Consider the following 12,660-nt stretch of genomic DNA (forward strand, 5'->3'; position numbering starts at 1 on the left):
ATAATAATAATAATAATAATTATTATTATTATTATTATTATTATTATTATTATTATTATTATTATTATGATTATTATTATCATTATTATTAATAATAATATTATCATTCGCGTTATGCGAAACTGAAACACTTCAAAACCTGAAGCTCTATACGCATCGAAAACAATAACCTTAGTAAGTCAGGCTTAAATGGCAGAAACTGAAGAGCGAAAACGGAAAATTCTCAGGAAAATATAAGGCCCGAGCCAAGAAAATGGAAGCTGAATAAAAAGGAGACCTCTATAGTCTAACACACAGGTTCACTAATATTGTGCCTGAGAGACGTTAGAAATTTTATGGACATATCTACAGAATGGATAACAGACTCTTTTAAGTTTTATGTACTAATAACTAACTCGCGGGGCACCACGACAAACTGGCTAGAAGAAACAAAAGACAAAGCCTTAGAACATTAGTAACAAAGCAGAAATTTGCATCGAACCTAAAAAGAAAACTGAGTATAAGAAGGCGAAAGCACTGCCTTCGCGATGTACAGGCCGTACTGTAGCTGCGATGACGTTACGCAAAGAGGCGAACTGTTTCCTCCGTCCGACCCTTGCAATGTAAGGACATGATACGTCCGTGCCTTGTAGATGCGAAATGTTCACAAATGTTGCATTAAATACAATAGGTGAGATAATTAACACCTGTAATCGTTTCATATCTTGTAAGTTAAGCCTATGTAATTTTAGAAAAAATAGGTTTAAGCACAACGGCTTATGCATAACGATTCTTTTACTCGTCAATGTATCCAACAAAAAATTATGTATTATTAAAAATATGGACACAATGTACGTGCAATATGATTATTATTAATTTATTTATTTATTTATAACTCATCCACATTTGCATACCTTTAAAGGTATTATACATTATTTTTGCAAATACTTACCGCTGCCAAGCTGCCACCCCCGGAGGATGAAATGATGATGAGAACGACACATACACCCAGCCTCCGTGTCAGCGGAATTAACGAATTATGATTAAATTCCTGACCTTGCCGGGAATCGAACCCGGGACCTCTATAACCAAAAGCCATCACGCTAACCATTTAGCCATGGAGCCGAACATAACAATAACAATCGTCATCGAGGACTTCTTGGCTCAAAAAAGAATGTGTGTTCATTCTATCAGTGTGCGACATTGGTCCCGAGCGCGAAAACCATAGACCACGAACCGGAAAAGTGGGTCGATTTCGTCCTGACAGGGACGAAATTCTACAGTCCTAGCCTTTCAGGTAAGCATTTCAGTGTCGAAAACATGCTACAATTTTAGGTAAATAAAATATAATAAAGTATGACAAAATATTCTTCTTTTCTTCCTAAAAATTACAATACTTTTCTTAATAATCGTTATCCGCTCGATTTGATTAACAGTTTGCCTTTTCTACCACTACGAGCGCTAATGTGAGTCAATGCAGAGTTTCACTTAAGCCCTTATAACTACATTCGGTGTGGATATTTTTCAAAAATCAAAAGAGGCTGAGGTTATTGAACCAAGGAACACATTACAGAAAGAATCACGTAAATAAGTTAATTTGGCTAGGATTTGAATTAAAAAGAAAATGAGTAAAGAAACAAGCGATTTAAGGCTGTTTTTCCGGAACTGCATTTAGGCCGGAAGCGATTTTTTAAATGTTTGTTTGATAGAGCTATCTAAAACTCACAATTTGAAACCTTTTCAGGCCCTTCAGCCTTTCAACTTTCGGCACAATTGAGGAAACTGCTTAATTTTACGTTTTCCGTAGTGTAGGCTCCGTGCGTATAGCAATGTGCTGTTGCTGGTGGATACTACTAGAACTACTTAGAGCAGGGCCTCTAAAACGCTCAAAATCTCACGCGAGCTAATCGAGGCGCAAGAGCTCCGTGCGTATAGCAATGTGCTGTTGCTGGTGGATACTACTAGAACTACTTAGAGCAGGGCCTCTCGAACATCCAAAATCTCACGCGAGCTAATCGAGGCTCAAGAGCTCCGTGCACTGTGCATCGGTCCCGCTTGGCTCGGATCGGACCAATGCTTCGTCTCTAGGCTACTCGGCTAAGCTCGGCTCTACTCGGCTCAACTCAGCTTGGATATGGAGCGCTACGGAGCAAGTGTGGAAGAGGAAAACAGGGGGAGCGAGCGACATAGGCGTGAGGAAAGAGAGAGAGAGCGCTATTGCTCCAAATCGAGGAGTGAGAGGTCTGCACTCTGGTCAACCAAGCCAAGTCGTCTTTTGCACCGTGCACAGTGCATGCACCCTGAGAGGCCCTGACTTAGAGGCATGTTCATCAACAATTGATCGTAAGGAGCGGGACTACGTGCGATGTTTCCATGCATTTATTCGATCATTTTATAGTGATGTCTTTAGATTATTATTTTTAAGGCCATAACGTTCCAACACACCGGGTGAGTTAGCCGTGCGGTAAGGGCCGCGCAGCTGTGAGCTTGCATTCGGGATATAGTGGATTCGAACCCCATTTTCGGCAGCCTTGAGCATGGTTTTCCGTGGTTTCCCATTTTTAGACCAGGCAAATGCTGGGGCTGTACCTTAAGGACACGGCCGCTTCCTTCCCACTCCCAGGTCTTTCCCCATAAGACCTATCTAGGTCGGTGCGACGTAAAGCAAATTGTAAAAAAAAATATATATGTTCTGATAGAACTATGTGCTTACTGCTGGGTGCATTAATAGATACTGTAATACAGACCTTTCTTTCACGACCTAGCGAAATCAACGACATCATTCAGCAAATTGATTTCAAAAGACGGCAGCTTAGCAGTAAATCGCATCGCAAGAAGTAACTCAGTTTCAGTATCTTAATTAATACAAAATAACTCAATACGAAACTTATTTTAATTTATTTACAAATAGGTTAACAATTACAAATTATTATACTAATGTTATATTTGCAAAGTAAGCTGCAGTAGGCCATCTTTTTTAAATCATGCTGTTGACACACTATTGTAGTCTATAACTACTGTAGTTTTAATTATAGGCAGCACAATAATAATAATAATAATAATAATAATAATAATAATAATAATAATAATAATAATTGTTCCGAGGTATCTGTGGAACAGCAGAGGTGAAAGAAGGTGCGGGCTGGAATGGGTCTAACTACAAGTTCGAAAGATGAATTAAAATTTCAACAAAGTTTATATTTTCTAAACTTAACAATGGTAACATATAATTTGAAAACTTAACAAGCCAACAACAAGCCAAAATCAGATACAAAGAAATTACAAGTGTTAGGGGATAATTACAAGGTCTGGAGCCCCACAATCACAATCCTTGAGCTATTAGCCCAACTTTACCAAGGTACAAAATTGAACAAAGGGGCAGAAAACCCCATCATGCCAAGGAGCACTTGCTCCAAATTACAATGTTAAGCCTCCTAGAGGCACACAGAAATCAAATTTAGGAAAGAGCAGACCCGCTCTCAAAGTTCAAGCCTATCAAAGGCCGCAACGAATTTCACTTCTATCTGCCCTCAAGGCACACAAAGAAACAGGGGTATTTAATACCCAACCTACAGGGCCTTCGCAATGAAAATAAAAGAACAGGTTAAGTTACTGGCCCGAAGTACAGAGAGGACTGGTGGCGAGAACTTGCACTCCAAATACACTTTTAAAACCTAAGTGGCTCTAGGCCGATACACAGGGGCTAGTCCCAAGCTAGGGAGGTGACCCGTATAAGAAAACTTTAATACATTAAGGAAGAACAGAAACGGTAATAAAAACGTGGTCACCTCAATTTCAAAATGAAGGGGTGTTCGAGAGGGTAAAGCACTCTCTATCCCCGCTTTACAGTGAAAGAGATTTGTAGTTTTCACATAGACAGAAGAGGAATCTACATTTTAAAGTGGTAGGTCACATATTAAAGGTTTCGAATCCTCCCCGAGAGTTAAACTGCTGAGCTAGCAAGAAATAAAGATGCTAAAAGGCCATTACCTTGTTGAAGATCTGCTGTCTGAAGAACGAGGCACTTCCCGCCCCCTGCTACATATTCACACACTGAGTTAGATATTATACTAGTGGCGAGGAGACAGGAAAATCAGCAGTTTTTATACCCTCGTGGAAAATTCGAGACCTTTCAAGAATGAGTAGACACACCCCCTCAACTTTATTGGATAGCTTAGAGCTACATATCCATATCGAAAAAGACATACATGATTGGCTGAAAATTTATTAAAGAAATTTGGGATTGGCTAAGTTCAAAACTGGCGGAAGGAAGGATTAATATTGCCAACCCAAAAAATAAAAGAACAAAATTTAGTAAAGACAACAACTTTTGAATACAAAATTTCTTCAAGAAAGTTCATTCCTTCGCACCAGAGTGCGTAATCATAGTTTTTAGTAGAGACATCTGTTAGAGAATGTCCACACTTCTTGATCAATTACAAACAAAAACACATCAAAATTCACACAGAGCCATCTTCGGAGAAACTGTTGAGTTAATACAGTTTTTTTAAAGTTCAGGCTTTCTCCTGTAGAGGAGTTTCAATTGGCGCAATATTTGAACTAGCGGCGTGGAGGTGTACCGCCCGGTACAATAATAATAATAATAATAATAATAATAATAATAATAATAATAATAATAATAATAATAATAATAATAATAATAATAATAATAATAATAATAATAATAATAAATTTCAATACAGGGAAACGTGTGAAATTGTATAGTATTCAGTCACGACCTCACGTAGTATATAGAAATAGGCTTACATTACTCCAATAGCTCACCGAAATACCGTATTTTACAAATACGTTCTCATACGAAATGCTTGTCCTCGTCCCGAGGTTGTGCAACTCTTTTCAAGCACACCCCTATTTTACAGCGGAAATTTGAGCTGCATGTAGCGTGTTAATCACATAACAGCCCTAATGCCAATCTTACATTTCTGGCAGTATCGGGAATCAAATCGGGGACCCGATGACGGCAGCTTATAGCACAAACCATTACACTGCGTAGGTGGATTTGATCAATTGTACTATAAATACAGAAATATAATGTAAATAATCACTCATTGGCAACGTTATGTGATTCTAATTTTTTCTTCTCATGTGAAGTTTTTATAATGTACATCTTTCTTTCTTTCTTTCTTTCTTTCTTTCTTTATCTGTTTACCCTCCAGGGTTGGTTTTTCCCTCGGACTCAGCGAGGGATCCCACCTCTACCGCCTCAAGGGCAGGGTCCTGGAGCGAGAGACATTGGGTCGGGGATACAACTGGGGAGGATGGCCAGTACCTCGCCCAGGCGGCCTCAACTGCTATGCTGAACAGGGGCCATGCGGGAGGATGGGAAGATTGGAAGGGATAGACAGGAAAGAGGGAAGGAAGCGGCCGTGGCCTTAAGTTAGGCACCATCCCGGCATTTGTCTGGAGGAGAAGTGGGAAACCATGGAAAACCACTTCCAAGATGGCTGAGGTGGGAATCGAACCCACCTCTATTCATTTGACCTCCCGAGGCAGAATGGACCCCGTTCCAGCCCTCGTACCACTTTTTAAATTTCGTGGCAGAGCCGGGAATCGAACCCGGCCCTCCTGGGGTGGCAGCTAATCACACTAACCACTACACCACAGAGGCGGGCTGATAATGTACATGCGACTTCAAAATCAGGAATATCAATTGGTTCAACATGAAGCCTCTGCCTTATGATTCGATTTTTTTTTTTTTTTTTTTTTTTTCCTAATCTGTTCCCCTTGTTAAATTTATCTTCTCTCGCATTTCAGATGCGAAGGCAATACCATTCACAGGGTTGATTAGTTCTAAGTGAACTGCATAAACTACAGCTGAGATATGCTTACATTTCTCTGATGGAGAGCATTCACGGGAACAGCATTATTAACCCACGGATTAGAAATAGGCCAATACTACTTTTTCTGAAGACAGCATTGTTGAATGTGTGCAAGAACTTTAATATATCACCACTACAGGCACATAAATCAGTACCTTGCCTCTATCCTGAAATGGCAGGGTATCCAGTGAACCGATGTTTCTCGTATCACATTAGCAATTACTTCCTGCGAACTGTTCTTTTTTTTTTTTTTTTTTTTTGTTAATATGACCACTTTCTGCAAGATTGGAAGCATTAGGCCGATAACTGTCACTCAGAAGTCCACTGAAAGGCGGCTACACTGTTCGATTTAACTGCACCAACCGAACTGCGGAGATTTATCTCACGTGTGGATGGTAAATCGTTGCAGTTATTTCTGCTTGCACAGTTCATCAGAGCAAGTTCATTTTTCTAACCAATAAAACTGTGTCGATTGCGTTTGCACAGTTTTATCGCAACGTCAGGACCGTGGCAACTGCCGAAGTGCCGATTGCTAAGTTCAAGTGAGTCACTCGCTAATAAGATATTGCGCGCTACTGCAAGTTATCACAAAATGTCTCTGGAAGACCAAAGTGGATATCGTGAGCATTTAGAAGCTTTTATTGAATGCTATAGAAATGAATTTTGTCTCTGGCAGACGAAGTCTGAAGATTATCACAATCGGAACAGAAAAGACGCCGCTTACAGTAAGTTGATTGAAAAATACAAATTAATTGACTGGAGAGCTAACAGAGACGTAGTTGTAAAAAGATTAATAATCTTAAGAGTTCTTACAAAAAGGAGTTAAACAAAGTTAAACAATTTAAAATAACGGGGTCAGGCACTGACGAGGTATACACTCCGCGTTTGTGGTACTTTCATCTATCGGACTTCTTATATGAACAACACATACTACATGTAACGCTAAGAATAGTTTTCTCGTAAAATCGACGTTAAGGCGGCTACTCACGTTACTGTATAACTGTGCGAAACTGATAACTGGAATGTATTATCTGCAGCTGTCTTGGAATCTTTTCCCCGAAATATAAGATGCTTTAAGAAAATTCTGTAATATCCTGTAAATTTCCATATGACAGTTTTATTTCCAATGTTACGCCCTGCCGGGAATTGAACCCGGGACCCCCCTGACCAAAGGCCAGCACGCTAGCCATGGAACCGGATCAAACAGGTCTAACGTGCTGTTATTCTGTGGTACGTAGCCTAACTCATTTAATAAATTTACGTGCGAATATTGCTTTCTCTGTAGTAGCCAGTCTTTAGACCACAGACTGCGTGTCTTCCTTTGCTCACACGCATGGGCCCAACACCGCTAGTACGTCGATGACATGTTGCTTTGGTAAATGTCTGATGAGTACTGTCGATCGACGCAGTTATCTGTACCGTGTGGAGGCTATAGGGCTTTCAGTTTTACTGCGCTGTTCATCGTTGCAGTTAAATCGCACACTTATACCGTAACGTGTGTAGCAGCCTTACACTGTTATTATTAGCCGGCCATTGCAACACGCGGGGAGATTACAGCAGATATTCGCACGGTGACACGTTAACTTACAATGTTCGCCACTCGCAGCGCAGCGGTGCATTTCTCTCGTTAACGCACGGAGCCCATGGGGCCTCTACTTCGTCTGTTAAGAAAATATTGTCAACATTAAAAAGGAGGTGTGAAGCCTATAATAGTGACGTTCATTCCATCAGTGTGCGACATCGGTCCCGAGCACGAAAACTAGACCATGAACCGGAAAAGCGGGTCGCTTTCATCCGGACAGGGACAAAAAATAAAATAACTCTTTACTCCTTTAATGTAAGGACCTTGTTTGAACTGCGTCTAGTGATATCAAGGGGGAAGCCCTTGAGTGCGATGTAGTTGACCAGACTGAATAGGCAACGTATGTTGATACCACATTGCTGCGCGCTACTTGATACCAGCCCGAAGGGGGGAGGGGGGGACAAAAAATGTGGCTCAGAACCACGTGCAGACAGACCGGCTGGCCGAGACTCCCTTCACATGAGGGTCTTCTTCGGCAAGGCCTTTCATTAACAAAGAACAACCACTCCTCCAACTTTAAATCCCTAATTGGTCTCCATATCAAGAAAATAACATTCTACTTTTCCTCCTCGTTCCAAATCTCTATTGTTGTTGTTCGTTCGTTCGTTCATTTTAGAAGCCTGGGTCAATTTTTTTTTATCAGTTCTATGTTCTTATGTGTAGGTACTGTACAACAGTCTCTTATTGTGAAATCTGTAATTATAATTCTTAACCTACTTAATCTACCAGAAAGCAGAGACATGGTGAATTGAGAAAGAGAGAATAGGTGGGAGGTGATGGAGGCTTCGTTTTTGCTGAAATATTTATTTATTTATTTATTTATTTATTTATTTATTTATTTATTTATTTATTTATTTATTTATTTATTTATTTATTTATTTATTTATTTATTTATTTATTTATTTATTGGCGACAAAATCTTCCATGAACCCAATGGCGCCCATAGGATAGTTTGTAGGGGGGCCTAGACCTGGGGGTATGTAGTGATTTTAATATTTTAGAAGATGAATGGCGAATTGTATTCCACGCTAGAATACCGCCCACGGTATCCCGTACCACTTCTACGTAATACCGACTTTAAAATCATTTTCTTGAAAGAAAAACGCCTGACTATATTAGATTTATTCTTTTCCCTGAGAGCTGGGGGCGGGGCGTCCCCCCTTGCCCCCGGGTATGGGCGCCCTTGCATGAACCTATGACTCGTAGTAGGCGCAGTACCGTAAAGTACCGGTCAAAAGTTTAGGACCACCTTAAAAACTCACAAAGTTCCATCTAGAACCTAAAATTGTACTACTAGTCCTCTGAATTTTTTTTTCGGAGCTCTCACATCTAATACTATATACGTCGCCTGATTTAAGTGATTTACGCCAAGTATTGTTTAAGTTATACATTCTTAACTGTTAGAAGGTCACGTCAGAAAGTCAGCAATTTTGGAAATATTATGTACTATAATACTCTAATTGGTTTCAAGTATCACCATCAAACTTCTTTTTATAGACTTAGCAATAGTTGGGGGTCATTTGTGTATAAATATAAAAATTCCGAAAAAATGCGCCACCGGTTTTTGTGCGTTTAATTTTTTCAACCAGAGTTTAATGGTCAATTTTTCCTTGTTCTTGTCATGGTTCTCAGTGTGAGCTATCGGCATCAGAAATGTGTTCTTGGATGTCATCTGCAGAGTGCAAATGAAACTATCAGGGGAAATAAATTTGACGCCGATAGCTCGTCCTGAGACCTTGGACCATACATGAAAAATCAGATCAACCATTTTGGCCCTGGTTTGAAAAAAAAAAAAAACACGCAAGAAAACAGTGCTGTATATTTTCGGAATTTTTATATTTATACTAAAATGGCCCCCACCTATTGCTAAGTCTACAAAAGAAGCATGGTAGTGATATTTGCAACCAATTAGAGTATCGTTCGTTCGTTCGTTCGTAATCTGTTTACCCTCCAGGGTCGGTTTTTCCCTCGGACTCAGCGAGGGATCCCACTTCTGCCACCTCAAGGGCAGTGTCCTGGAGCTTCAGACTCTGGGTCGGGGGATACAACTGGGGAGGATGACCAGTACCTCGCCCATAGCGGCCCCACCTGCTATGCTGAACAGGGACCTTGGTGCGGGGATGGGAAATTTGGAAGAGAGAGACAAGGAAGAGGGAAGAAAGCGGCCGTGGCCTTAAGTTAGGTACCATTTCGGCATTTGCCTGGAGGAGAAGTGGGAAACCACGGAAAACCACTTTCAGGATGGCTGAGGAGGGAATCGAAACCCCCTCTACTCAGTTGACCTCCCAAGGCTGAGTCGACCCCGTTCCAGCCCTCGTACCACTTTCCAAATTTCGTGGCAGAGCCGAGAATCGAACCCGGGCCTCCGGGGGTGGCAGCTAATCACGCTAACCTCTACGCCACAGAGGCTGACATTAGAGTATACAGTACATTATATTACCAAAATTTTGGTTTTTTGGTGTGAGCTTCCAAGAGTTAAGCCTTTGCTGGCAGGACCTAGTGTTTACAGTGCACTATGTCCTCTGGTATGGGCTAGAACAAATTTGTTACTTTCATAGATCTGTTTCTGTCTTATCCTTGGCCTTGACAATATGAAAGTGACTGAGGTATGAGTGATGCTAGTAATGCCAATCCTTATACAGCCAGTCCCTGCTGTGAATGGTGTGAAAATGTTGCTCATAGGGTCGGTTGGTGTATGCATTTCAGTGGGCTTGGCAGACTGATATGTAATAGTAACTCTGGCTCGGTGAGGAAAGCAACGTGAAACTACCTCACTCCTCATTTTCCTAGTACGCCTCTTCAGTGATGCCTAAGCCATCTAAGACAGCTGATGGCAGAGCTGTTGAGGATCCCACCAGCGGAATCGCTGACGGACTGAACATACATTCCAAGAGTTAAAATTTATAACTTCTACGATATTTGGACTAACTCAATGAATTTAGGCGACATGTATCCTGTTAGATGTGAGAGCTCAGAAAAAAAATTACAGAGGTATAATGGCACAATTTTAGGTTCTACTGTGGGTGACATTTCATTATTTCTTTATGTGGTCTTGAACTTTTCTCCTGTACTGTACATACTTACCCCCTAAAGTCAGAAAAAATGAACAAATTAGTTCATTTACTCCCTCTTCTGAAGTTGATCTATCACTATGTTTATCCTATTGTATGTTTTTTCATGTTCCTCTTTCTCTCTCTCTCTCTCTCTCTCTCTGTAAAACTTAACTTTTAATAATAATAATAATAATTATAATAATAATAATAATAAAAGCAAAAAGCGATTCTAAAATAAGCCGAAGTTGAAAACTGGCAAGAAGTGGACTGATGAAGGCTCACAGAAAGCGAATGCGGGAATCCAGGGAAAGAATCAAAGCTGAAGGATGCAAACGGTTGAAATAACACGGTCCACAGCCGGCCGAAACGAAACGGAACAGAATATCATAATAATGAAGTCCGCCTCTGTGGTGTAGTGGTTAGTGTGATCAGCTGCCACGAGGTGGTACGAGCTACGAGGATTGCAAACGGGGTCCACTCAGCCTCGTGAGGTCAACTGAGTAGAGGGGGGTTCGATTCCCACCTCAGCCATCCTCGAAGTGGTTTACCGCGGTTTTCCACTTCCTCCCCAAGCAAATGCCGGGATGGTACCTAATTTACGGCCGCGTCCTTCCCTCTTCCTTGTCCATCCCTTCCATTCTTTCCATCCCCCTCACAAGGCACCTGTTCAGCATAGCAGGTGAGGCAGCCTGAGCGAGGACCTGGTCCTTCTTCCCAGTTGTGTCTCCCCGATCCAAAGTCTCACACTCCTGGACACTGCCCTTGAGGCAGTAGGGGTGGAATCTCTCGCTGAGTCCCGCACGGTAAACGGATTAAGAAATAAATATTTTTTTTATGTATTCATGACACACCATCAATAATTTTCATGATATTTTAATACCGTTCTTATAGTTTTTAAGATGTCTTTGTCAATGGTTCAAACAGCTGAGGATGCCCAATGAGGGGTGAAATGTATGGGAAGAAAAACTTCCACATGACTGAATTCAACATTCAATTGTATTGAAAGGTGGAACTGTAATTCAAATTGTCTTAAGAGTTAGCTTTTCAGTTTTGTACAGTAGATGAGTAAATAAATCAATTTTTTTTTTTTTTTTTTTTTTTTTTTTTCAGACAAACTTTATCGTAATTCACTTTCAAGGAACGAATGTACAGGGAGCTATAGGCCGAGTCAAATGTCCCCTGACGATTTTGGTGCAAGGAGCATCGAACAAGCAAACAAACCACCATGCCGGAGATGAAGGTCGTGTCCTTGACCCTGATTATAATCGTAAGTTATGTTAGATTATCCGTTATCAAAGTATACGAACACAAGGAAAGGTCAGGAAATAAACTTTGACTCCAAAGTGATTGTGCTTGACACTATATTATGGACTTTAAAGCTTTGTTTTATCCGTTAAAGGAATTTTTCTTTCTACTGAGTGGAATTATGTTTTCCTTGTTTACATCTCAGTATCTATTGTACCCATTGTTGGCGGGACACTCACTTAGCGCATTATTAGATTATTGTCCACCCATCGACTTGTTCCTGACATTCTGAGGTACGTAGATGAGCATGCGGCTGCCAGGGACTTCTCGTGACGTAGGCCACCCACTGTCCCCCTCTCTGTGGCAGCTTCATTTTCTTTGTATTATTGTTGTTCTTGATTTTATCTCTTCCTTCTGGTATAAAAACCAAGTGCCAGGTTAATATTGAACAGGTAGTCTATAGACAGATGTACAAAACCTTTTAACGTTGCCAAGATTATTTCTATAAGAACTACAACCTGTATCTGAAAAGTTCGGTGAATGGTCTCATGAAATAAAGACAACGTAAGTTACACACAAAACTCCTTTACTGGCCTTCAAAGGAATCTTCGTTAGCTACAATACACTTTTGACATCGACTGTAAAGCTGCTGGAAGCTGGCACAAACGCTTCTTTTAGAATCACGCGGACAACCCTTGTCACGCGTTGTTGGATAACAGCTACACTGTTGAACCGGTGGCCTTTCAGGGCTAATTTAAGACGGGGGAACAAAAAAAATCTGCCGGCGCCAAATCCGGAGAATATGGAGGGTGTGGAAGAACAGTCACCTGACGTTCAGCGAGAAACTGGGTCACGCGCATCACGGTTTGCGGATGGGCATTGTCGTGGAGGAGCTTCCACTGTCCACTCCGGTACAGTTCAGGCCGAACCCATCTGATGAGTTGCAGTAGCTGTTTCAAAA

Source organism: Anabrus simplex, chromosome 3, assembly GCF_040414725.1.
Source record: "Anabrus simplex isolate iqAnaSimp1 chromosome 3, ASM4041472v1, whole genome shotgun sequence".
In the NCBI taxonomy this organism is placed as follows: Eukaryota; Metazoa; Arthropoda; class Insecta; order Orthoptera; family Tettigoniidae; genus Anabrus; species Anabrus simplex.